Below are 27,458 nucleotides of genomic sequence, written 5' to 3'. Positions count from 1 at the left end.
GGCCACATTGGATGGTGTCATATACATGACCTGACGGGTCACCACCTGGCTTCAGGATTTATCTGGTGTCACCTCCTCCATCATACCCTCCCTGCCTCTGCCTCCAGCCCACACCTTAATGTGACCTCCGCACATCCTTTCTCATGGGGCCCGAGAGCATTTATGACAATGTCTTCATGTTTATCTTCTGTGAGAATAAGTGCCTCATGGGGAGGACCATGGTTCCTGGAAGTGGCTTTTGTGTTCTTAGCCTTTGACATGGTCGGCTCTCGAATGGGAGGACCAACACCTAAATGAGTGAGTACTGTCTCACGCTCACACCTCTTACTCACACGTACGCGCACGCGTGCACGTGAGCTTACCTGCGAGTGATCCTCGGTTCCCTTTCTCCCTCCTCCACCTCAGGTCACCACCCAGCTGGAGACTCCTGCACCCCCTCTGCCAGCTGGGCAAGTGCTCTTCTTGATGCTGGCACCCCATTTTGGGTGATGCCAATCCTGCCAGGCGTCTCAATACTAAGTATTGTCTGGGGGTGTGGAGGCCACAGGGGTTAGCCATGGATTGCATATCATTTGGGAACGGGGGCTGAATGCCCACTCCTCGGGTACACTTGGCTACTGGGGCCTTGGCTTCCTCTGCTTCCCTCACTGGGCAGCTGTCGGAGCCCAGGTGTTGTCCTGGGATGGGGGAGCAGACGGGCATCCCATTGGAGCGTCTAGGTTTACATCTCAATTCTTGGCTGCCCTCTCTACCCCTCCCCTGTACCTGACCAGCAAGGGCAGCGCTCAGTCCAGAGCCAGGTGCCAGGAAACGTCCTCTGCCCGCATCCCTGCCATTAATCACCAGCTAGTGGGGGCACAGGGCCCTGTTTAAGATGCACCGGTGGTTCTGAGGTGAGCGCAGGCATCCCCAAGCTGGGCTGTTAATCTGTTCCCTCAGAGACAGCCTACCTCAGGCCTGTTAATCACTTGCTGTAATTACAGCCCCAACTTATTCGGGGAATGTTAATGGATGCCTCAGATGGGGAGGGGGTGGGGCTGCACATGCATGGCACCCCTCTTGCCACAGTCCCTGGACACCAAAGTTGCAGGATTGGGGATCTGGGAACGAGCCTGTCACTTAGAGTGTAATGTCTGTGCGGGTGGTGGAAGGGAAGCCTAGCAGGGCTTCCCGAGGCTTCTGGCACAGGTGCAGCATGAAAACCCAGTGTGTGAGACAGAAGGTGTTGCCCTGCTCAGCCTGAGGAGGTCTTTGGCTTTTCTGAGCTGTGTTCTGAGACCTGAAGGGGACTGGAGAAGGACTGCAAGGGAACCTCCTCTTTTGCTCCCAGCGAGGGTCATTGTGCTGGCTGGTTTTATGTCAATTTGACACAAGCTAAAGTTATTGAAGACAAAGGAACCTCTAATCCTGAAAATGCCTCTGTAAGGTCGGGTGGTAGGCAGTCTCATAAGGCATTTTCTTGGCTGGTGATGGATGGGGAGGGTCCAGCCCATTGTGGGTGGGGCTACTCCTGGGCCCATGGTCCTGAGTTCTATAAGAAAGCAGGCCAAGAAAGCCATGGAGAGCAAGCCAGTAAGCAGCACCCTCCATGGCCTCCGCATCAGCTCCTGCCTATAGGCTCTGGCCTCTTTGAGTTCTTGCCCTGACTTCCCTCAGTGACTGACTACAATGCGGAAGTATAAGTGAGGTTAACCCTTTCCTCCCCGACTGGTGTTTGGTCATGGTGTTTTATCACAGCAATGGTACCTCTAAGACAGGCACCCAATGCTGAAATGCAGTTGGTGAGATCTGTCCTCCCAGTGTCCAAACCCTGGGCTGTCCCCTGCCACATCCTGGCTGTGAAGGGTGTTTCCCAGATCCGACTGCGGTGTCAGGGTGTGGTGGGGTACCCAGACTTCGGTGTGGGGCTCCAGGGCTGGACTGTTCAGTTTAGCCTGAGAGCTGCCAGTGCCAGCCCTGCCTTCCATGTAGTTCTGTGACCTGAAACAATGGTGAGGAGCCTGATGCGGGAGATTCAAAGCTCTCCAAATGTCTCCACCCCATGGCAAGGAGGAAGGTGCTAATTTGGACCTAGCGACTGTCATTCTAGGCTGTTATGGAAGGTTTGCATTTGTGTCCTGGCCTCAGGTTGTTCTGTGGATATGTGGGACTCTGGCCACACAGCAGGCAGGCTGAGTTTGAGGGGGACAGTCTGTGGTTCTCCCTGGGAGTTGGGCCTGACTCTTGAGGACAGGTTCTGCGGGACTTCTCCTGGGGAGACATGAAGAAATGTTTATTCACCCAAGATACGGCACCAGTGACAGACTAAAAAAATGGTTTCATTCAGCTTGGTGAACAAAGGAATTTACAGACACAAGGTAAAGACTTACTAACAGGCACATGGGTGACCCCTAAACAGCTGTGTCACCAAAAAGCCCAGAACAGCGTAGGTGCCCCCCATCAAACTGCTATAGAAGAGCCCCCCCCCTTCAGTTAACCTTTCACGTCCTCTATACTCTGGCACCTCCTGGGACCACACACAGCTGGGACAGGATTGTATGCAGCTAAAGGTACAGAAGGGAGTGTCAGCAGCTAGAGTCTTGGGTGAGGGACCAATGACCACCCGGCTCCTACAAGGTCATGTTAACAGGCTTGATTTGTGGTGACGTAGAGGATTTGATGTTCTGACTTAAAATGGCAATGGCCATGTGTCTTAGCTACTTTTGTATTGCTGTGATAAAACACCATGACCAGGGCAACTTATAGAAGAAAACATTTAATTAGGCTTATGGTTTCCGAGGGTTTAGAGTCCATGACAGCAGAGCAAAGGAAATGGCTGAGAGCTCACATCTTGAGCCACAACCATGAGACAATGAGAGAGAGAGAGTGGGGCCCACTGGGGATGGCTGGTGTGAGTCTTTGAAACCTCAAAGCCCTCCCCCAGTGACATGCCTCCTCTCCAACAGAGCTACACTTTCTAACCCTTTCCAAATGTTTTCCCAACTGCAGACCAAGTATGCAAACCTATGAGCCTGTGGGACCATTCTCATTCAAACCATCGCACCATGTAACAGTTCCACAACAACAGGGGGAAGTGGCTGTGAAGGGCAGCTTGCTCTGCCCCAACCACAGTCATTAAAACTCCTGGAAGCTCCAAGGGAGCCTGAGCTGAGCCCTAGAGGCCTGTGGGAGAGAAAGCAAGGAGTGAGAAGAAAGGAGGAGGGGAACCGGGTAGGCTGGCATTGGTCCTCTCCCAAATAGGACAGATGAGGAAGGTAGGCAGAGTGGGACAGGCATCCCTGAGGTGAGGTGCAAGTGTCCCCTTGTACGCAAACCTCCAATGAAAAAGCTGGTGGCATTGCCACACATCTTGGTGCCTCCTCTGCCCTAGCTGGGCAGCCGCCCTCCGAGGGTCCTTCAGCAGCAGCAGCTGCAAGCACTCTTCCGACCCTGGGATTTAGCCCCTTGGGCTTCTCATCACACCTAACTTCAAGCTCCAGGGACAAAGGTTGGGTCTCTTGCAGTCCATCCAGGAAGGGGCTTCAGGCTGCTGCATGAGACAGCTCTATAAAAAGCACGTCAGTTTCCCCAACTCCAAAGGCCCCAGGTGCTGGAGAGGAACCTTGAAGGATGAGGCCAGCCTTGTGGTAGCTGCTCCTAGTGGGCTTTGCCTGGCAGCTCCTCTCAGTGGCCATGGAGGGCTCGGGGGTAACACTATTTTCTCCTTCCTATACCCCCTCCCCTGCCTTGTTACTTTGTATGGCCACTGGGGCCCATGGTGCTTCCCATGCTGTCAATCAGGCTGTCAATCAAATCTCCTGCTGTGGAAACTTGGACTCTGAGACCTAAAGTTTCTCCTCATTCCGGTACATCCATCCAGTGACACGGGGACATTATTGAGAGAGACCATTTGGCAAGGGTTCTGGGGCTAACTAGAGTCTGAGCTTATCTGCTCAGTGGCCTTTCAAACCCCGTGGGATTCCCAGGCCAGGAAGGGCAGTCTTCATCGGGTTGGGCTTTTCTTGTGTGTTCAGTGGTAAAGGGGGTACTTTCTCCCTGTTGGATGAGTCTCTGGAACCTCTGACGAGATTTCACTGACTATAGCAGAGGACGCGTCCTCGAGTGCGTGCCCTCCGGAGGGAGTGTCCTCCTGGGGGCGTGCCCTCATGGGGTGTGTCCTCCTGAGGGAGTGTCCTCCTGGGGCATGTCCTCCTGGGGGCGTGTCTTCCCGGGGGCGTGTCCTCCAGGGGCGTGTCCTCCTGGGGCTTTAAATTCTGATCAGCTTCTCCTGAGAGCCAGTTCCTGTGCTCACAGCAGTGCAGAACGGGTGTGAGCTGAAGTTAGGAGTGGAGTGAATGGCTTGCCCTGGGTAAGCTCTAGTGGTGTCCTGTTACTGCCTCAAAGCTGTTACTCCAGGACACTGATTTCAGTCTCCTGTGCAGATGGTAGAGCCGTGGGAGGCATGGCAGTAGGGGCATGCCTCCTGGCTCCGGGAAAGGAAGCCTTCTGTTTTTCCCAGGTCCACATTGACCGTTGAGGTGGACAGGATGGCTGGGAGGCAGTCAGTAGGACTATCCCTCCTCCTCTACCCCTCCCCGAAAGCTGAGGTGTGGACCCTAATGTTCCAGGCCGTGCCACCACCTGAAGTTATACTTGGTGGCTCCACAAGGCTGGCATGAAAAATGGTTTTCCTGCATCTGACTCAGGTTTGTGCTGCTGTGTGTCTGGGTTTTCCGGTCTGAATTCCCTAAATGGCAGGTGGAGAGGATGACCCGGAGCTGGGAAGGGCAGGGCTAGTGTCCCTGGTCATGTCCTAATGGGGTCACCTAGGGTCATCCATGCAGAATGAAAGATGTGAGTGGGCCCAGGACCGGGACCACCATCTCAAGTAAGAGATAATCCAGGGGCTGTGGGGGTTCACCCATGTCCTTTCTGGTCTGTAGGGGAGGCAGCCACCTTCCCTGTCTCCACCTACAGTGGCCCTGAGTATGTCAGCTTCTACTCAGGAGCTCTGGATGGATCCTTTAGCTTCCCAGGCAGTGATGGCATCCGTCATAGGCTAACGCCAGGCAGACATTCTTCGCCATGCTGTCAGTAGAGGACGGGTCTCTAGACCTTTAGGCTTCCAGGCTTGCAGAAAGGTTCCAGCTCCCTGCTTTCCCCCAGTGTCACAAGAGACAGCTTTCATAGGGCAAGGACTGAACCCCAGTGTCCCCCTCCCTTCAGTGAAGTACAGCTTTGCCCTCCCTTCCATGAGATTGCAATTACTGATCTCCCCGTAACATACAGGATGGAGAAGGGGGGGCAGGGCCAGCTTAGCTTGTGTGACCTTATCCCCATCTCTTCTTGTCTCCATGATCTTGGGGAGCTGAGCTGGGCTTGCTCGGTGACCCATCCTTGGAGGGGAATTAGACAATGTGAGAAACCCAAGGACAGGCTAGGAGGAAAGCTGTCCCTGCTCAGCTTCCCGCCCTGCAGCACCTGCTTTCCCAGCATGCCTTGCAGATGGCCACTCCACATCTCCTCTGGCTCATGATTTAGTGATCATGGGAGCCAAGTGACAGTTCCAGAATCTTTGAACCCTCTCTTCTTCTCTGAAGATGCTCAATTCAGCCAGGTAGGAAATGCCCTAACCTCAGCATACCCGATCCCATCCCCACACACCTGCCCCTGCTGCTTCCTTCCTGCTGGTACGCAGAGATGCTCAAGTCTTTCCTCTTTCTGTCAGTGGGTCCTGAAGCATGTCTATTTCTTTGTTCCTCCTCTGACTTCTCTTCTCTTCCCCAGGTTATTGTACTTCCTTGTCTGTTCTTCGCGTGTGACTAGAAACATTCAAAGTTGGCACTTACAGGGGTGGTGTGCACGGGGACAAAGATCAAGAAGTGTCTTCCTCCCTCCACATTCTAGTATGTGACCTTGACAATTCCCTTCTCAGCTTTCCTGTCCCAAACTGTAAATGGGGCAATGACAGACCTCTCTTGCATAGATTGAATGAGGATAAAGCACCAAGCTTGGTAGCATCCAGAGACCAACCACTTAACGGATGGCAGCGGTACCTGGAGTCCATTCTTGGTGTAGTGCTCTATCCCAGAAACTAAAATTCTTAAGTTTTAAGTCACAGGGCTCTCAAGAGTGTGGCCACATCTTCTGTTCCATCCTCCCTGAGGTGTGAGTCACCCCCTTTCCAGTGTATCCACACTGTATGTGTTACCCTTTCGTTGTTTATTTAGAAGCCCTGTCAACCATCAGACTGACTGTTGTGGGATGGCGTGGCTGCCTGGAAGCCCAAGAGAAGTGAGCACCAGCGATTCCATATTATATGTTTATAATGGTTCTATTTTACTATTAGTTATACTATTAACCTCTGTGTGTGTGTGTGTGTGCGTGTGTGTGTGTGTGTGTGTGTGTGTGTGAGAGAGAGAGAGAGAGAGAGAGAGAGAGAGAGAGAGAGAGAGAGAGAGAGCGCATGTCTACAAGGAGCACAGATGTAGAGAACAGGGGTCTGTCTTAATCTTCCTTAATCTCTGTGCATTTGGAAATAGGGTCTCTCACTGAATGGGTGCCTGTTGTTGGGTGCCATTTCAGCTAGACGTGCTGACTGGCAAGCCCCTGGAACCCGACTCTGCCTCCCAGTGTTGGGATTACGCTGCGCACCATCATGCTTAGCTGTTTAGGTGGGGATCGAATGCAGGTCCTTCTGTTGGCACAGCAAGCACTCGACCTAGTGAGCCATACGCCTAGATCAAAGTGCTGAGTGTATTTAATGCGGAAATCTTAGAATAGGTCTATATGGGGAAGGTAAAGCAGCATGTACAGGGTTTGGTACCTGGGGCGTGAATTTTAATTGGTCTTAATAATAAAAACCTAGTGTCGGATATTAGGGGGTGAACGCTGAAAGATCAGAGAAGCAGCATAGCCAGCCACTAATTCTCACCTCTACGAAATCCTCAGACTAAATGGAGTACCTGTCTCTACAAGTCCTCAGACTGAATACTGTCTCTCTGTAACCTCAGATTGAATCCTGAGCTCCCGTCTCCTCCCGCCTTATATTCCTCTCTCTGTGCCTAGTCATATCACTTCCTGACTCCACTTTCCTAGTGCTGGGATTAAAGGTGTGAGCCACCACAGCCTGGCTCTATTTCTATTTGAGATTGGATCAATGTAGTGTCATCCAGGGTGGTCTTGAACTCACAGAGATCCGTCTGCCTCTGCTTTCTGAGTGCTGGGATTAAAGTTGTGCGTCACACGCACACACCCTCCTCTCCTTTTCCTCTGGCTGCATTTTGAGAGACATGTCAGTGTTATACCATCTTCACTGACTAAGCAGTTGCATGTGTGGGCAGTCACATCTGGGATGGCTGCAGGAGAGGTGTGGGGTTGGGGACCTTCCCTTCCACTCCAATCATGGGCACTTAAGGTGAGGAGCCCGCACCTCCTTCCCCAGACCTTCTTTTTCCTTGACTGTTGCACAGATGAAGTGTCTCCAGTGTCAGGTCTGTTGGATCTAGGTCTGGATGGATGGGGGTTTTATGTTCATCTGTCGTCCAAGAGTGCCTGCCGAGCATCATGTACCCCTAGATCTGTGGAGGTGTTGGTGTGCCATGTTTGACAGAGGGAACCAGATGGAGGACTGTTCTTCCCTCGCCCCTGCTCCTCTTTTCATCCCCTGGTTGTCTGCTCCATCAAGGGGCCTGCAGGATACAAAGCAGCCTCTTCCCTACCCATCCAGCATGGTGGCCATGGCCGCAGGTGTTGGGGAGTGTTGAGAATGTGGCGAATTGGGGCTAAGGGATGGAGCACTTAAAATGAACCCCAGGTTTCAAGAGACTGAGCACAGGATGCAGGGTATAAAATCTCACCTCAGAATCTTTATATTGATTGCATGTTGGAAGAAAAACATCTTGAATATATTGCGTTCAATAGAAAGATCATAAGGATTGATGTTCCTTGTTAGTTTTTAATGTTTTCAGTGAGGCCACTAGAAAGTCTAAAGTCATTCCCATGTCCCCAAGAGCCACCTGAGCCTAGCAGCTCAGAGGGTGCTTTCTCTGGCCTTGGGCGCTAGCCCAAGGATTGTTGGCTTGCTCAGTATCTGCAGGGACCTGGGGTCCGCTGTGAAATGATTTGGAGATGGGCCCCTGGGAGGATGTTTGCATTAGATAAGTCCATACGGGTGGGCCCTTAGGATGGGATTAGGGACCTATTGAGAAGAGGTATCCTCCTTCTTGCTTCTCTCTGTGAGCACACAGCATGAAGGTGGTCACCTGCAGGTCAGGTCGGGAACCCTCACCACATTCCAGCATCCCACTCCTTCAGATCTGGTAATGCCAATCTGCAGCTCTCTGAGAAATTGGTGCTTGAGATACCATAGGCCTTGCTCTGCTGGACTGAGCCAACAGACAGGAATTAAAGGAATCAATGCTGAAGGAGGGTGGGAAGTGTAGTGAAGGGAGTGGCGGGCTGCAGCCCGGCTCCTGGCTGCCGGATAGCTTTACCCAAAATAATTACACGAAAACTGTATTCTTTTAAACACTGCCTGGCCCATTATATCTAGCCTCTTATTGGCTAACTCTCACATCTTGATTAACCCATTTCTATTAATGTGTGTAGCACCACGAGGTGGTGGCTTATCAGGAAGGATCTTAACCTGCGTCCATCTTGGAAAGGAGAGCTATAGCATCTGTCTCACTGCCTTCTACCCAGCATCCTGTTCTGTTTACTCCTCCTACCTAATTTTCTGTCCTATCAAAGAGGCTAAGGCAGTTTCTTTATTAACCAATGAAAGTAACACATAGACAGATGACCCTCCTCCATCGGGGAAGATGGTGGTGTTGGTGAGTCCTTCCACAAAAGCTGCCTGGATCACTCGGATGGACACAGGGAGCCCACCTTCTCACTCTGACCCCAAGTGCAGCAAGCTGTGATGAGGTTGAGGGAACAGAAACCCATTCACAAACAAAGCTCATGCTGTCCCGTCTCCCAGAGGTGTGGAGCACAAGGGAGAGGCCCCTTTCTTTCTGGGCTCCTAGGCCAGGTATTAACACAGTGCTTTGCCTTTGTATAATATAAAGTGAAGGGAAGTAGTAAAATGCATGTTGTAGCAAGCCACCTTCTTGATAGTTTGAAGGGATGGTTGTTGTGTAGCCGTCTCCACTGCTGGTCTCTGGAACACTCTCATCTCCCCCAACAGAACACTGTTCTCATCCAGCACAGGCACTGCGACCTCTCCCGCATTGTCTCCTGCTTCTTCTCCTGCATCCCTTCCTGCAGCTCCCCGAGGCCCCATTCTGCTTTACTCTCCCTGACTGTTGACCACTCTAGGTTTCCCATGGTAGGTGGGTTCATGTAGGATGTGGCATTTGTATATGACCGCTGTCACTCAGCACAGTGTCCTGAGGGTTCAGAGGTCAGCCGCAGTGCAGAGCATACTGGAGTAGCCAGCAGGGCTGCTGGGGTTTTCCTTTCAGCTCAGCCCATTCCATCTAGCATCAAGCCTAGCTTGGGGAAGTGAACACGGAGGGAGAGGCTCATCTCAGGGCCCGCAGGGACCTGCTTCTTGGCTACCGACCTGTGAATCAGGCTGTGGCCCCAGACTATGCCCATACCTTCCTGCCCACAGTTGGTTGATGCAGAATGTGTCTTGACCACAGGGGGCAGGCACCACCAGCCATGGTCACACCTGCAATCCCAGCGAGCAAGATGTGAAGACAGGAGTGAGGTCAAGAATGAGGGTACTGAGACCCTGTCTAACACCCCTCCTACAACACACACACACAATAGAACAATCTCTGAGAGCGTATCTCACTCTCCTCGTGTCCCTTCTTCTAGTGATGAAGGCAACGTAGTTCCGGAGATTAACTCCAAGGACTAGGATGGGTCACTTTGTAAACGCTGTGTAGCCTGGGTCCGATTCGAAGTCTGTTGGCAGACTTTGTGCCCACAGTACAGTGGCGGGTACTTGGTCAGGAAGCAGCAGGACTTGGCAAATCCGGTGGTTGCACAGGGCCTGCCAAAGGCGAAGCCTAGGACTCCTTGGCAGGTGGGCCTCTCAGCAGGTTACCCATAATGCCTCAGGTCCTCCAGGATCTAGCTTGTGACAAGGAGGAGACTGGAAAGGTACCACTGAGAGCAAGACTGGCCCTGCCAGGGACTGGTGTCCCGGAGCCTTGGTCTAGAAGGTATCTGCCTCTGCAGCCAGAGAGCCTTCTGGTGGCAGAAGACTAAGAGCACAGGCCCTTCAACAGGGCAGGTGGGAGGCGTGGCAGGGCGGCGTGCGCCCACCTTCTTTTACCTGGCCCGCCTGTTTGCAGAGTGGTGCGGGGGCGGGGGCTGGGGTGGGGGCGATGCCAGGGTGGATTGCTTAACCAACCTCATTACTCTCGCGCATTTAGCAGCTCGGAGGAAGATAATACCTTTCAAGTTTGACCCAATTTTCGTTTTTGTTGTCATAACCATGGAAAATCGACCTTCGAGCCCCTCAGCAGTGGGACTGAATGGGAAGTGATTTACTGCGAGCCGCTGCACGGAATCCCTAATGGACCCACAGGGCACTGCAGCAGCGCCCTCCTCAGAGGCCCAATCCCCTCCTAGCAGCAATCCATGCAGAGCTGCTCAGCTCGCTCTCACCCCACAGCCCCTCCCCAGAGCTGTTGACAACTGGGTTCCTAGAATTAGAAGTCAGTGAGTGGGTGGAGTAGAGAGCTGGTACAGGGGTCCCAATGAGCGCCCAAGCCTGCATCTCCAGGCTTCCCTCCAGGGTGGTTCTTCTTCCCCACTATGACTGCTCAGGGTTGCAGGCAGGGGCATGGAGCTCAGCGGAATCTGCTGGCAGAACGCTTTCCTTTTCAGGCTTTCTAAGGGGGGCAGAGCTTGGAGCTATGGGACACCTTTGATGTTGGGGGCAGCGAAGGGGCTACAGGAAGCCGAGGGAGATGGGAGGTCAGATATGGACACACAGCTGACATAGTTTGTTTTAAAAAAAATTTTTTTACAGCATTTTCATGAACGGTTAGCGCATACTTTGCTTGGGTTACCCTTTCCAGTCCCTCTGGCCCCTCCTGCTGGTTCCCTTCCTCCCCACAGCCGCCCTCCATTCCAAGTTCTCATCCTATTCATGTTAATATCTAGAGTCTGCGTGTGAAAGTAAACATTGGGAATTTGTCTTTCTGAATCTGGTTTATTTGGTGTAAGTGTTGGTTTCCACTTCCAGCTATTTTCCTGAAAAGAAAATAATTGCCCCTCCCTCCCTTCCTCCTTCCCTCCCTCCCTCCCAGCCTTCTTTCCCTCCCTTCCTCCTTCCCTCCCTCCTCCACCTCCTCCTTCTTCTCCTCCTCCTCCTCCTTCTTTTTTTTTTTTTTTAACAGAACGAAATCTGACTGTGTGTATGTGTGTGTTTTCTTTACCCACTCACCTGCTGTGGGCACTGAGGTGGTTTTCTCGTCTTGGCCTTAGTGAACACGAGTGTGCAGATGGCTCTGTGGAACACTGAGTGTCCTGGGACATAGACCCAGGAGCAGTATAGGTGTGTCTCATGGTGGTTCTATTTTTAGGCTGTTTGTTTATGTATTTCTAGTAACCTCCACACTGCTTGCTTAGGCAGCCTCTGGCAGGCTGGCTTAGGTTCCCAGCTGCAGCACGGAAGAGTCCCCCGCCCCATGTTCTCTCCAGTGTGTTGTCTTTGTTTCCATGCTGAGAGCCATTGAACTGAGCTGGGAGAGAACCTCAGTGCCGTTTGACTTGCATCTCCCCGATGGCTCAGGATACCGGACATTTTTTTTTTCATATACTTCTTAGCCATTCGTACTTCTGAGAGGTTTGTTCATGCATTGATTGGGCGATTTGTTTTGTTTTGGTGTTTGATATTTTGAGTTCTTTATGGATTCTAGATAGGAATTCCCTACAAGATCAGTACTCACAGGTCTGTGGGTCACTTGGGGTAAGTTGACCTTGGCAAACTCTCTGTAGATCTATAGGTCTGCTGGGTGGCTCTACATTGGGCAGGATATAGCTATGTTGTTGTCCTCTGTACGCAAGACAATGAACAACCGGAAACACATACGACACATAAGGCTACCTCTGTCCAGGGTTGGGATGCTTCTGCATCTCTCCCACCTTATTAGCCAAAAATTTCATACAGTTGAGCCCAGATTCTCACAGGAAAGAAAAAGAAACTCGACTCTTTGGGGGGAAACCTTGCAAACAGGACCACAGAGGGCACGATGGTGGAGGGATCAGAGTACTGCTAATGTGGATTCCCACAGTGCTGTGGATGGCAGGCCAATTCTGATGACAAGGTGATGGTGGTGGCGGGGATGACCTTCACGATGGAGATGCTGCTCACTATGCATATTGAGTGTTAATCATGGACCAGTCACTAAACTGAGTATTCCATATACACGATCTTGTTTCTCTTAGTAATCCAATGATGAAATTATGACCCTACCTTAGAGGCAAGCAATCTGAAGCTGAGAGACAAGTAAGCAGGGATAGTGGTAGTGGGACTAAGACTGTGATTGCAGTTTGTCTAACACAAGACAAGAAGTATGGATTCCTTGTTTTTTGATCTTGGGAGCACTTGCCTCTAGCTCCTACCCGTCTGGGCCATTTTACTGGGGTTAATTCATTAATGAATGGATAGGTAGATAGATAAAAAGGTGTATGGGGTTAGTAGCTGGAGGTGTAGTAGCTGGTATGTGTGCACCTAGATAAGTAGATGGATGGATAGATGGTTGGGTAAATAGGCCGTTGGAGGGATAGGTGAGTGGGTGAAACAGATAAGTGATTGGTGAGTGGCTGGCTGGATGGGTAAATATATAGTTGGAAGGGTGGGTGTATAGATGGTGGGCAGTGGACAGGTGGATGTGCAGATATGTATGTGGATGGATGGGTAGATGGTTGAACAGATTCGTGAATGGATAAACAGAGGGAGAGATGAGCGGATGGGCCGGTGGGTGGGTGAATGGGTGGCTGGATATACAGGTAAATAGATGGGTGAACAGATGAACAGGGAAGTGACAGGATGGGTGGAAAGTAGGCAGAGAGACAAGAGTGAACGGGAATATAGGTGTATAGGTGAGTGAATGGATGGGCAGAAGTGTAGTTAGTGGATGGACAGGTGAGTAAATGAATTGGGTTGGTAGACAAACGGGGAGATCAATATCTCTGGTAATTCAGCTTCATCTTTTTTGTAAAGATTTATTTTCAATTATGTGTATGCATGTTTATCTGTATGGGGTTATGTGCATGAGTGCAGGTGCTCAGAGGTCAGAGGTTATCAGAGAGATCCCTTTGTGGGTGCTGGAGACATCTGGTGTGGGTGCTGGGAGCTGAACTCTGTCAGAGCAATACACACTCTGAGCCATCTCTCCAGGACCCTGTGCCCTGCTGGCCTTTTGATGTGTGCTCCCAGCTTCATCGAGCTGCTTTGACCCTCAGAGGTTCCTTCCACCATGGAAAATTCCATGACCCCAGATTCATATGCTGGACTCTAAGACTGTCCCCCGGAGGAGCTCAAAAGGAAAATGAGTTCTAGGAAGGCAGATGTCAGGGCCGAATCTTCCAGGTGGCAGAGTGGAAGAGTACACAGGCTCGGAATTCATCTGAACCATGACAACAAGGTCCCTTCCTTGCTGGTCTGTGACCTATGCTTCACGTCTGATGGATAAGACTGCAGTAGACAGAGCCCCCTGACAAACACTCACCTGCCTGCTCCTGCCTGCTCTATTATCCCAGCCTCCTGCCAGGCATCTGTGGTCCTGTGAAAGCCATGGAAGACCAGGGCCTCATCACTGCCAGAGAGAGTTTCTGCAGGTCTGCTTTCTGCTCCCCACACCCGGGAATGTCTTGGGCAGACTCCAGGTGTTTCTTGGTGACTGCTGGGGAGGTTGTTGTGCTCCAGAAGCAGAAGGGTACAGGGGTACCTTGTGGACACATCAGGGAGACCCTGTCAACATCCCAGCCCTATGTGCGCTTTACCTTTAGCCCTGTGCCTGATGCTGGCGCTAACGCGGCAAAGCCAGACTTAGGCTCACAGCAAGGTGAAGCAGGATGAGTGTGCTGTCCTGGGTCTCCGTGTTGCCTCCCTCTCTCCTTGATGCAGGAGTTGATGAGCAAAGACACAGGCTAAAGGTGGCCTGGTGGACTTTCCCGTGGGCCACACCTCTCAGCCCAATCACACACAGCATGCTGCACACAGCTATAGATGAGCACTTTCCCTAGAGGAACGGATCAAGTCCCAGGTTCAACTCCTCCATCAGGAGGCTCAACAGTCTCAGGGCTGTGGAAGTTCATGGACCCAGGTCCTCCCTCGCACTGGCATACCCAAGTCGCCTGGGAAGACGTCCTTGTCTTTCCACGTGGGGGACGCTGTCTTCAAAGCTCCCAAATGTGCAGGAGATAGGCAGGCCTTCAACACTTGTTTGACAATCTGGTGACACTGAAGACAATGCTTGCGTGGCTCAGTAGCAGCACCACTGTGCCCAGGAGTCAAGGGAAAGGTCATTCTCTGCGAGGGTTGAATGACAGATGCTGCCCCAAGATCTTCCTGCAGGCTGCCCCTGTCTCCTAGGCCCCCTTGGCGGCAGTCCTGGTCCCTTCCACTCCCATAGGGGCTGGGGGGACTGTGAGGTGTCTACACAGGGACCTGGGCAGCTTCCTCCTGGGGACTAGTATTCCGCCAGGGCAGAGCAGAGCAGGGCTGCCTGGGAATTCTTCTGGAACTGTGCATTACAAATGTCACCGTGTCTCTTGCAGTGATTCTTAAAGCACACTACTGTCTTGAGCTAGTTCCCTAATGCTGGAACTTCCCGTGTGGAGAAGCCAGTGGGGCTCTCAGTTGAGAAATTCCTCCAGGGGATGCAGTCAGGCCACAGGCAGAAGTCAGGGGTGGAGCGGGGTGGGGGGTGCTCCAGGGCAGCTGGGGAACTCCAGGCAAAAAGAAGACCTTCATGCCTATCCCTCTCGGAAGAGTTTGTGGCTGGTCCACTGGCTTTTATGACTCCACTTTGAAGTCCCTGGGGCCCTTCTCATCTGTCACCAGCCCTGGTGACACCATTGAACCTACTGTGATTTCTATTTGTTTTTTTTTTCAAGCATTCAGAATCTGTTACGGTGGCCATATCTTCCATTTATGATATCGCAGAGAAGCCTGTTTAGTGTCCCAATATGCTATAATCTACCCACAGTCAGAGAAGAAACATACTTCTATTCTCCCTGACTATGGGGTCCCCATAATCCACCTTTCCCTTGGGGGGGCTCTGTAGGTTGGATACCCCTGCCCCATGCCTCCAACCCAGCACTCCTGCCTCTCCCTGGGGTGGGGGTGGGGTTCTGTAGGTTGGATACCCCCTGCCCTCATGCCTCCAACCCCAGCTCTCCACACATTTTGCAGGATACTCTCCTTTTGTGCTCATGCCATGCCTCATTGCCCATCTTCTCTCCCACCCTATCCTTTTGATCTCCTTGCACCTTCACTCCTGGGTACCCCTACTCCTGCACCCCCTCTCACCTTTCTACACTCCAAATCCCACTCTTCCTATGCCCTCTTGCATCCTCTCCCCGATACCTTGTTGCTCTTATCCTCCTACCCCAAGCTTGACAAGGAGGAGGTGCCCCTTACTCATCTCCCCAGGGTTCCCCATCATCTTCCTCCATCTCCTGTTGCTGTACCCAGACTCTCTGCATCTCTCTCTTGGCCTGTGACCGCCACCCTCCTGTGTCCTGTGCCTCACTTCTGCCCGCAAGAAAAAGACCAAGTAGGTCCCTCATCTCTAGTCCTAAAGCTGTAGAGGAGGGGACAGAGCTTGATGGAAAACCAGGCCGGTGCTGCGACCCCTGGGTAGGCACAGGAAGCATGTGGTGCTGGGAGCCAAGCATGAGGGTTAGAGTATGGCACCCTCAAAGTCTTAGCATAACAATGCTCACAGGTGGTTACCTCAGGGAAACAGAGTGGACCTCCCCACTTCCAGCCTATCTTCCTGCCCTGTCCTCAGGCACCGACTTCCTGCTCAGCCGGGCACCTGAATAGGCCCCTGTGTATGTCTGTCTGGTGTGTCCATGATCCTTCTCTAGGTGTCTATAGCTAGTCTTTGATCCTGTTTCTGGCCAAGATGGCTTCCCATAGAAAGAGTGGAGCTTGCTCCTTCATGGGCCTTTTGGGCCTTCCGGCTGGGGCTCTGTATGGAGGTGATCCCCTGTCTGGCGCCGAGGCCTGCTGGATGACCTCCCTTACACTTCTGATGTTAATTTATTCAGCAAGCTGTTCACTTTACCTAGCCCCTTCCTCACGTGTCTACCAAACCTGTGTGTGTTCTGAGACCGCATTCACCAGCCTAGCCCACACGCTGTGCCGGTGACAGCAGCAGGGGAAGGTCATCCAACCTGTGCGGTGGAGAGGTCCGCTCTTAAGTGTACATTATTCTGGGACCCTACCGGCAGGCAGGACCCGCTGGCCCCTAGACCTTACTCTGTGGATAGATGCCCTACGTGTTCATTGGCTGCCTGCATCCCCACCTGATCCTGCACTGCTGCAGGGCCACACAGGTGCACTCTTAGCTCCTGCTGCCTGGTGCAGTTGCACAGGCTGCCTGTGTGTGCTGAATTCCTAAAGGCGGTGGCGGGGGGGGGGGTGTTGCCTGGGTTTCCTGCAGATTCTTGCCTGTTTTTAGCACGGTGCAGGAGCCTGTCAGGATCGACCTCAGGGTTTTCTCTCTCTTCCTACATCCTCTGCCATCCCAGCTGAGCTTCTCTTTACAGCAAAGAGCACCAGTGTGTGTGTGTGTGTGTGTGTGTGTGAGAGAGAGAGAGAGAGAGAGAGAGAGAGAGCACGTGTGTGTGTGTTGGAGTGTGTTGAGCGCTTATATCTTATCTATATGTGTCTGTGTGTCAGTGTGTGTATCTATCTCCATGTGTGTCCATGTGTGTATCTCTCTCTCTCCGTCCCCCCCTTCTCTCTCTCTCTCTCTCTCTCTCTCTTGCGCGCGCGCGCGCGCATGCGTGTGTGTGTGTGTGTGTGTGTGTGTGTGTGTGTGTGTGTATGTGTGTATAGTATGGTCCAGGAAAGAAATGGCTTATCCACCAAATTGACCTGGGCCACTAGGTGAAGTTCAGGATTTGGATCTTTCCATCAATCCAAAGATCAATTGATCCACTCACCCATCAATCTGTCTATTCATCCATCTATACATCGAACCATTGATCTATCTATTCGTCTTTTTGAACGAATGATTATTGATCCACTCACCCATCAATCTGTCTATTCATCCATCTATACATCGAACCATTGATCTATCTATTCGTCCTTTTGAACGAATGATTATTTGATACACCCACCCATCTATTGATCAATCCACCCATCTATTGATCAATCCACCCATCTATTGATATACTACTCACCGTCGATCTACTCACTGTCCGCCCACCCATCCTCTGATCCATCAACCCATTGGTCCGTCTATCTATGCCACAGCACTGAGAACCTAGACTTTTCCAGGCACTGGGTTTGCAGCCTTAGCAGATCTGGGTGGAGGGGTGCAGCGCACTGGAACACAGCAACAGTGAGCAAGAAAGCTTTGCCTCAGGTTGTTAGGGGAGCCCCCTATAGAAAAGTCTGAGAGATGAGAAGGGGCCAGCAGCCAATCAAGGAGGTGAGAGGGTGCCTGGCCATTGCTTTTTCCTCTGGAAACACCCTTATCCTGAGATTCCGAGTGAGTTCCTCTGTTTTGTTCTCCTTCCTCAAAGGCCCCCGTTCCTCTGTGCAAGACTTTCCTACCAACTCCTGGAAAAACCCAGCTGTGAACCCACATCACCTCTGTCATCTCCACTCCCCCTACCTTCTTTCTGTCTGCTATGAGCACCTCTGCAGCTTCAGGTAGCTTTTATGCTTTCTATAAATTCTTGTTAGTTAACTCTCACTCTGTTAATGCAATGGCTTCAGACAACCGCAATTAACTGGCTTTCAGTTCCTGGGCTCCCAGAACCTGCAAAAGCAGCTTAGCTTAGCTTGTGCTTTAACGAAAAAAGCTCAAGGTATTTCAAAGGTTTCAGATTGCCAGTGGGCTGGGCTGTAGGTGCTGCGGCCAGCCTGGGATTAAAGCGCTGCTTCCTATACTGTTCACAGCAATGGACTCCCAGCCTCCTCCTGTTCGTGCGGTCTCTCAGAAGAGCTTCTAAAGGTCCCTGTGACATGGTGACAGCAAGAAAGGTGCCATGCTCTCTTTGGTGACCTGAACTTGTATGTGCCTTGCCTATTGTATCTTTCATTCACACCGATGACCCAGCTGGTAGGCGGGGGACAAAGGTGGAGAGGGGATGGGATCACAGGAGCTGTCCTGGAGGATGGTTATTACGGTCCCTGAAGCAGGCAAGTCTTAGGCCTTTGTGCCCAACCACTGGCAGCTCCCTCTGTGGTTGCTTCAGAGGCTGTTCCAGTGTGAACAGTATCACAGCCTTGGAATATGTTAACTTTTAAACCAAAACCCAGGATTTCTATGCAACCAGATTGGCCTGGAGTGTACTATCTTCCTGCCTCAGCCCTCTTAGTGCTGGGTATATGCTATTTATAGCATAGGAAAGGGAATAAAGATAACAGCGGTTTCACTGGAGCCCTGAGATGGTGTGCTGTTTCTAAGGAGACCTGTACAAATGTCTGCCTGCCCCTGCTAGGGACCCAAGGCCAGACCAAAATATGGATATCACCAAGACCAACTTGGTAAACCAATGAGTTGGACTGCAGTGACTTGCAGGGATTGACTCGAAGACAGCTGCATCACCAAAGCCACCCCAACATGAGTGACAGGCAGTCCAGGAAAGCTGGAGACTGGCCCCACACTGCACAGCCCGAGGGCAGCTCAGCAGTCTGGGGCATCTCCTTCTGGCAGTTTATGTGGTCTGAGTCTTTTGCAGCTAACTCAGCTGAGCTCTGAGCTCTGCTCTTTCTAGAAGGCGGCTCAGCTGGTATGAGTGTGTGTTGGGTGCAGAGGCAGGCCTTACTGGTATGCTTGGGGAGGGACCTTGTAAATCTGGTTGGTTTCAGGGACTTCCTGAAGTTATTGAACTCTTTGCTTCCTGAGCGTAAGGAGCTTCCCTGCAGAGTGAGTTCCATCTCTCTTAGTTCATGCTTAGAACTCCAACATGGAAGGCTGTCTTTGGGGAAAAAAAAATTATTGCACAATGAACCCTTCCCAAGGTAGCTTTCCCTCATGTCATGAGCCCCCCTCCTTTGGAAAGGGGTACCCAAATGGGCACTTCTCAGCTTCTACTGAGAAGCTATGGAGCAGCTTATATTCCTGTTGTCGCCATCATGTGTGATACTGGCTTCTGAACACTGCTGGCCATATCCCCTGGTTTCCACCTTGCCCTTCATCAAGCCTGCACGTCTCATTTCATCGTCTGTAGCTGTCGATTGAGATTCCTGTCTTGTTTTCGCACATCTACAGGGTCCGCCTGGACACCAGAACACACTTCTAAGACACGAATCTGCATAACTTCCCACTTAAAAATTCTCCAATGACTTCATGAAGTCCTTGGTGTGGCATTCAAAGCGCATCATGATCTGATTACCAGCCTGTCACGGGCAGTCCCACCTCGGGTCTGTCCCATGGCGACGTTGCTCCATCTCTATATTCCCAGAAAGACATTTCCCTGCAGCTGTCTCCAGTTAGCACCTGCTGTCTCTTTCTCTAGTCTGCCTCCCTCCTCTTCCCCCTTCTCCTCCCTCTCCTCCCCCTCCTCCCATTCCCCCTTTTCCTTCTCCCCCTTCTCATCCTCCTCTCCTCCCCATTCCTCCTCCTCCCCTCTTTCTCCTTATTCTCCCCTTCCCCCTCTAGGGTCTGTTACCAGCTCAATTTGGGAAGCCAGAACACCCTCCCCCATGAGTGGGGTGGGTTCCCTGTCTCTCTCATTGACATTTTCTTCCTCCAGTTGCTCAAATGTCTTGATATAGCACTTGCCGTGTGCCAGGCCCTAGGTGTGACATGGTGCAAAGGAATATTCCACCTTCTCAAGGCTTGTCCACCTCCACTGGGGCAGCTGGCTGTTGTGTCTCTACTGTAAGCTTCTTGGGGACATGTCCCTGTGGCGTTCCTTCATCCCCAGCATAGGAGGAACTCACAGTGGTGCTTTCCAGAAGGGTCAGGACATGGGCGCCAGATGATCATGGTTTCCTCGGCATTCCTTAGGCATGCCCAGTCTGCTACACCAGGCATCTGGTCATTGCAAAACAGGGACCTGGGGGACTGGTGGGATGGTGCAGTTGGCAATGGCATGAGGAACTGCTTCTAGATGCCCAGCACCCACATAGAAAGTTAGCCGTAGTGATAATTGCCTGTAACCCCAGCCCTGGATAGGTAGGGAGACAGACCCCTAGGACTCACAGGCCAGTCAGTTTATCCTAAGTGGTGAACTCCAGGCTCAACAAGAGAACCTGCCTGAGAAAATAATGGAGACTGTGTGAGACAGACACCTGCCATCAACTTCTGGCACACATGAACACACACGCACACGCGCACACACACACACACACATGTACATAAGCACACACCTTTTCACATGTGTATACCCATAGTCCCCTCCATCCCCCACATGAAATAAAAAGATAAATTAATTTAAAAGGTGAACATCTGGGCTGCTTTGGTGATGGGAGACAGAAATGCCCCCAAACACTCTGACTGTGCCCCTAGCATCTCTACTTCATTAAATCAACAACAATAAAAACAAAAAACAAAACGCTTAAACCCAGAAACCCGGTGACTTGGCTGTAACTGGCCTGGGGTATTTTGGGGGGGCATTTATGAGTTGAGGTGCAGAGTCTTCCTGCGCCTGGGCCCAGCTTCACAGATAGGAGCGCCTGGGCTCGCAGGCTGAACTCAGGTCAGACAGCCACCAGCCTTCTCTCCTCAACTGTTCCCCTGACCTTGGGGAGAATCGCTTCCCAAATTACAGCCTCCGCTCTGGGAGTGTTAAACACAGCACGGAGAACACATAAATTACATAAGGCCCTTCCCATTGCCGCTGGGTGCCTGAAATAATGTCACATTTCTCCAAACCAAAAGGTACACTGTATTATTAAAACAGGCTGGCATTAAAAAAAGAAGTGTAGCCACGGTGGCTGTCAGACTCCCAGATGCCAGAATAATAAACCCGGAGACAGGATTCATAAGGCGCGAGGGGAGTGAAGGGTGAAGCCGGTTTTGCAAGAGCGGTTTTAAAATGGGAGGAGGAGGAGGCTCATTTTCTCAGAATATTGTATATTCCCTGTAATTTTTACTACTGAAATGCGGCACACTGTATCTTGTTTTCCTCCTGGTTAGAGGCACAGTGAGTTGCGCTTTCTGGGCTTGAGAGTCATTTTAAACTCTCCCGTTAGCCCTTAGTCTGTGTGTCGTACTGTGTGTGTGTGCGTGTGTGCGCGCGTGCGTGTGTGTGTGTGTGTTTGTGTGTGTGATGTAGCCCAGGCTGGCCTCGTACTTGCTCTGCAGACATGGATGACCTTGGATTCTCAGTCCTCCCGCCTCCACCTCCGGAGTGAAAAAGTCCCTCTCTGGTGCCCCACCTCCATCTCCCCCTCCATGCCCTTCCTTCCTTTCATCTTGAATCCTATAAATAAAGCCATTTCCTCAGGTGAACTTTTAATTTATAAAGAATTAGTGATATCCCAGTCTGCCCTTGGGTCCTCAAGGCCATGTGTAAACTCTTTTCGGGGAAAATGTGTGTAGGCTTTGAGGCTGGGCCTTTCTCCACAGGAATTTGTTTGTGTTACAAAGTCTAGGGATATGGCGGTCTTCTCTTACCATGTAAAATGTGGAGGGGACGTCATTTTCTTTGCCAACAGTGGCCAGCTATAACTCTTCTGTGACTCTTCATACTTCAATGACTTTGGGTTCCTGGAGTCAAAGGTACAGCCTGTACTCATGTGTGTGTGTTTTGTGTGTGTGCGTTTGCGTGCACGTGTGTATTTATACATGCACATGTGTATGCAGGGGGCACCGTGGGAACTTAGAGTTCCCTCCTCACCCTCCCTGCAGCTGCTAGCAGACCACCCTTTGTGGGTCAGCAATGATCATGCCTTGTGTATTCCTCAGCTCGATTATCAACTTGCCCGACCCAGATTTAGGGCCTGGTACTGCACACAGTGGGGCACACTCAGCACACACGGGACATAGTAACTGCTTCCGAGGGCGAGGAAGACTCAGTTCTGCCCCCCACAGGTGAGACCCTGTTGCTACCAAAAGTAGGAGCAGCAGGACTGTGGCCTTGATTCTGGGGCCCTGGGGACCCTAGGTACCCAACCCATCTCTTCTATCTCAGCCAGTCCTGGCCTGGCTCCCTTCTCACCTTGCCGCACCCCTCTGACACTGTGGTGGGGATTGTCAGAGTGGAGTATAAGACTAGCAATCCCATAGGTGGGGATCCATGTCTGTGCAGGGAACAGTGGGGTGTGGCAGGGGCTTCAGGCCTGCAGCCTCTGTCCCGTGCTGTTCTGTGCAGTGGGTGATGGATGGTGCTTCACACTGCAGTGAAGAAAACGTGCCTCCACGGTGGAGGACAGGCTGCTAAATTATCTCCCACTCAGCTTAGATCAAAGAAACCAAAACAGCCTGGGTCTTTTTGTGGGCAGGGCGTGACTGGGGGCAACGGTGAGATGGTGAAGATTTTTATCGAGGGCTCTGTTCCTAGATGGTTTTTCTGGGGAAATGCCACATGTTGAGTCTCTGGGATCGGAGTGGGGAGAAAGCTATGCATGTATGAATGGAGATGCACTCCACATGGCAGTGGACACAGTGTGGCATGGGCCTTGGGAGGGATAGTCTGGAGGGAGTGTGGCAGGAGAGGTTCCATATCTCAAGGGTCCTATAGGCATTGGAAGATTCACCATGCTACCACCTGTGACTGCATGTGTAGCCACGCGAGGGGCGGGGCCTTTGTGCTGTATCTGTCATCTGGTCTTATTTGTTAGCACTTCAAGTCCTGGGAGCCTGGAGCTCCTACAGGCTGAGTTTTGCCATGGTCACTAAAGCAGTGTTGGGTATTTCTTCCAACTGACTGTCCTGGAGGGGTGTGGCTCGAGTGGGGGGCGCCATCTGACCAGCCCCACTGAAAGAGGGGCACGAGGTGTCTGTATGTGACAGGTTAGATGGAGGGGCCTGGAAATGAGGCTAGAAGGGGAGAGGGGAGAAGGTGGGGAACAACTTGGTGGGAGATAAGCCACAAGGGGACTGGGGAATCAGAGGAAGTGGGCACCAGAATGCTGAGAGGGCAATAGACCAGGCAGATGGCAGAAAGACTGAGCCTGGTGCCCGGCACTGTGGTGCTAATGATGTGTCCTCCTGGGGACAGTCAGCTCCTCCCTGAGGCAGTCAGAGACTAAGCCCTCAGTGGAGGGGTGAGGGGGACTCTGATCCCTGGTGACACGCTCTTGGCTGCTGCCCCCTTCTCTTTGGTTTAATGCCAGTGTTTATTTTATATTAAGGGGAAGTGAGTACGTCAGAGGCAGGGTATTTATTTTTGTCTCTCATTTTTTTCTTTCCCTTCAGGTTGAAAAGCTACCTGGGAGAACCTAACCATCTCTTGTGACCCTGCTCTGTCTGGGTACTCCTCACCCTGAGGAAGCTTCTTCGGGTCCTTGGTGTCCCCACCGCCCCGTGACAGTAAAGGGGATAGCACTCCAACAGGTAAGGCCATGCTACTCACCTGCTCCTGCCTTGGCGGTGCTTGAGTTTGCAGTAAGAAACACTTTAATACGGTCACTTCACCTTCCGTAAGGTTTGGGGCCGTGGCAGGGCATCCTGTGCGTACATTTGCGGTTCATTGCATCTGCAGGATTCTGTGGGTTGGTTAAGTCAAGAAGAGTCAACGTTCCCCAGGGAAGTGCGGGGTTGACTTTGCTCTCCACCATCAGCGTGGCTTTGGGAAGGAGAGTCGTCAGACTGTGTGGTCTGCTGCCAGTTGTCATCATGAAGTGCCCCAGTGGACAAGGTCAGGATCTGATCCTCCAACGTAATGCCTAGGTTGCCCTGAAGTCCTATGAGCAGCTGCAAACCTGTCTTACTGGTGAGGGGATGCAGTTGCCCCAGGGTGGGCAACAGGTCCCTTCTGACATGAGCCACCGGGGTCAGCGTCACACTTGCTGGCTTCAGACACAATCCACAACTTCACTTATTTTCCACGCTGGTACAGGGCTCAGGGACACCTGTGCATCCCCCCAAAGACCCACAGCGCTTCAGTTTTGATAGGCCCCGAGGCCTGTTTGTAGACCCCAAGAAAATGCTTCATATATGATTTTAGTTTTATATAAATGGCACTCAGGGGCGAGGGCTATAAGAACTCCGGGTACCACGTAGTGATGCTTTCTCCCTGAGGCGTTAGGGAGCCCCATCCTCCTGGTCCACCTGCATGTTCACCAGCTAGGAAACACCTCAAGCTGTGTGAAGGTCAGAGGTCAGCTTGCAGGCCAACCCCACCATGTGGGTTCTGAGGAGGGAGCTCAGGTCAGAGCTTGGTGGCAAACACCTTTGCCTAATGCACCATCTCTCTGCTCCCCAGTGATTGCCTTTGTGGTGCCCAGGTATAGTGGCAACCAGACATAGGGCAGTAGGTGGCTTTCCCAGAGCCCATTGCAAAAGTCTGTAGGAAAGAATTACGTATGTTGTTGAGGGCTCTCCAGGGGCATGCTTACTGTCCCCTCATGAGTGACTGAAGGTCCCTTCCCTGGGTTTTCTTCTTCCACCAGGCTCCCTGGTCCACAGACTGCTCTGTGTTCCTCACGCAGCAATGTAGCCTGCCCTTTGATCATGTGACAATGTATACACTGTGTATAAAAGGGATGAGCCCTCCATAGACACTGTGCTCGAGCTTTTGAGTTTTGATCTTCTCCTGGGCTAGGGGCTGTGACAAGTTGACACAGGACAGTTGCAATTCTGATCAACTGTGTTGTCACCAGGGGAAAGAGTGACAGTGGGTTGCGTGGACGTGAGGATACTTATGAGGTCAGGCATGGTAAAGATGTCTTCGCATTTCTCACTGGGTAATAGTTTATCAGGGTGCATTCTGTTGTGCATTGAGGTGTGCCTATGTACGAGCAGCCCTGATGAGCCCAGCCCTATTTCGGACTCTGGAGATACAGAAGAAAGTCCTCACAGAGTTCACAATCTGGTGGGAGGTGGAGAGCAAGCAATGTCGGGGAACAAAAAGGCCCCGGGGTGTTGTAATATGAGCGGCGGGGCTGCGTCCCCGGCACCCGGCCGCCCGCATGGCTTACTTATGCCCCGAAATAATTACATGGAAACTGTATTCTTTTGAACACTGCCTGGCCCATTAGTTCCAGCCTCTTATTGGTTAGCTCTTACATATCGATCTAACCCATTTCTAATATTCTGTGTAGCCCCACGAGCTGGCTTACCAGGGAGGATCTTAACCTGCATCTGTCTGGAGTGGGAGAATCATGGCGACTCCTGACTCAGCTTCTTTCTCCCAGCATTCTGTTCTGTTTACTCCGCCTACCTAATTTTCTGTCCTATTAAAGGGGCCAAGGCAGTTTTTTTATTACTTAACCAATGAAACAACAGATAGAAAGATGACCCACCTCCATCATTTCCCCTTTTTCTGTTTAAACAAAAAATGGCTTTCACTTTAACATAGTAAGATTACATATAACAAAATAGTTATCAAGCAAGAATTACAGTTACAATATTTATATCTATTTTATCTTTTATCATAATTAAGGAAAACTATAACTAACCATTCTTCAACTCCATCAAAGACTCCAGAAGGATATAATATTACCTAAGCAAACAAGAAATCCAAAGTTCTAGAAATGACAGAGACATCTCACTGCCTGACAGTCACCCAAAGTTCTTTTGTACCGTTGGGGCATCCATCTTCAGCCTTCAGGCCCATAGTATCCAGCAGACATTTTCATCAAGCAGGAAATTCCAAAGACAGTTCAGTCACTTTTTGTTGTGTCCTGCAGAATGTCTCGCAGACTCTTTCATGAGTCAGGAACCCCGAAAGACCATCTCACCTTTAGGCAAGTTCAGCAGTCCTTTTTCTGCGAGTTCTTTGTGTGCAGTTTATGCAACAGTCCAGGCATGAGCAGTTTCACGCCCAAATGGCTATCAAACTCCATAAGGAGCCTCTTCGATGCCCATAATCCTCTTGAAGTAGATTGGTGCTGCCAGGAGCAGACATGTCTCATTGTCATGAAAAGCCCTAAGTTATTAAAACATTTAAATGCCATATTCTACAGTCTTTAAAAGATATGAAAAATGCCTATCTAGCTGAAATATATCTATACACATCTAAAAAATCTAACTAACATGACTAAAAGCTTGACAATTATCGATGATTATCCATTAACAACCTATATTCATTACATTTTTAAATGAACTATACAATCACAATACCTTAATCAAGATTAAAAATACATATACATATAACAAAATTGACCTTAAAATCTATACCAATACAAATTATTCATATCTATATCACCGGGGGACAAAGGAAGTAGGCTGAGCTTACCAACAATGGGGGATGCAGGACAGGGTGGTGTGGTAAAGCAAGGGCGCGAGAACCTTCCAGATGGGGCACGTGGTGTCAGGTCCCCCAAGTAGGGATGAGCTGAAGCATCTAAAAGATGGGTACGCAGGGCTGTGTGGCTGAGTGTGGAGTGTATGAAGTAGACATGAGATTCAGTGCCCTGGGCCGAGGCCAGGGGCCTTGGGGGTGGAGTGGTGCTCTTCTCTTAAAACCCACAGCATCACTAAAGGGCTCTGAGTCAGGGACGTCCCTGTAACTCAAGTCTGATGATGTTGCCTTCTGCAGAGGAAGTCAAAGTTGAAGCTGGGGTCAGCTGAGGGCTGCTATGGGACTGCTACTGTTCTTGAGTAGCAACCCGTACTAGGAACTGGACCAGAGGTAGATGTCCAGCCAAATTTGGGCTGACTCTTGTGCCATGCTGACTGAGATGGCCCTGTGAGACCGAGCCATGCTGAGAGGCCCTCGTCACTCTGAGATCGTGGCTTGTGGCTTCCAAGAGCCCCAGAGGAGCTGTGTTTTGCAGATGGCCTCAGGCAAGCCCTAGGGTCCTGTCGCTGGATGATGGAGCTCCTGACCCTACTCCTGGGCAAGGACAGCCGGTCCATCTTCACCTTCTGTGTCCCCAGCAAGGTACCTCTTTGGGGCCATTAGAGCCAAAAGCACAAAGCCTAGCCGGTGTACAGGATGGACCTGGGAGGTTCAGGGTACAAGTGTCTTTACATGGAACTACTTTGTGTAGTACACTCGTGTTCTGACCCCCGGGTGTTTAGAAGGTGGCTGTGCTACACTAAGGTACGGCTGTATATCTGAGAGTCTTGTCCTTCCCGTGGGGTGAAGGCAAGTGGAGTGTAGACTCACGGTGGCCCATCATCTGAGTGAGCACAGCACAGACGTATGTTCTAGTCACTTGTATGTGACCTTGATAGTTTGTCTGTCTTTTCATCAGCTCT

At 51.3% G+C, this 27,458-nt stretch overlaps 1 protein-coding gene across 2 annotated transcripts in view; it reads left to right on the top strand.

The window, feature by feature from the left end:
* The window catches only part of Rbfox3 (RNA binding fox-1 homolog 3), a 424,564-nt gene that overhangs the window by 80,114 nt on the left and 316,992 nt on the right, over window positions 1-27,458 (top strand). The window contains exons 1-2 of one of the 2 annotated variants that reach the window (XM_057775783.1): window positions 4,594-4,685; window positions 23,508-23,645. The gene's annotated coding sequence lies outside the window, so the exon portion shown is untranslated. Of the gene's footprint in view, window positions 1-4,593; window positions 4,686-23,507; window positions 23,646-27,458 lie in introns of those variants that run through there. The other variant, XM_057775782.1, reaches the window with a different exon arrangement.

The sequence above is a fragment of the Chionomys nivalis genome, chromosome 7 (assembly GCF_950005125.1).
Source record: "Chionomys nivalis chromosome 7, mChiNiv1.1, whole genome shotgun sequence".
NCBI classification, from domain to species: domain Eukaryota; kingdom Metazoa; phylum Chordata; class Mammalia; order Rodentia; family Cricetidae; genus Chionomys; species Chionomys nivalis.
This window is presented reverse-complemented; position numbering and strand designations above follow the sequence as displayed.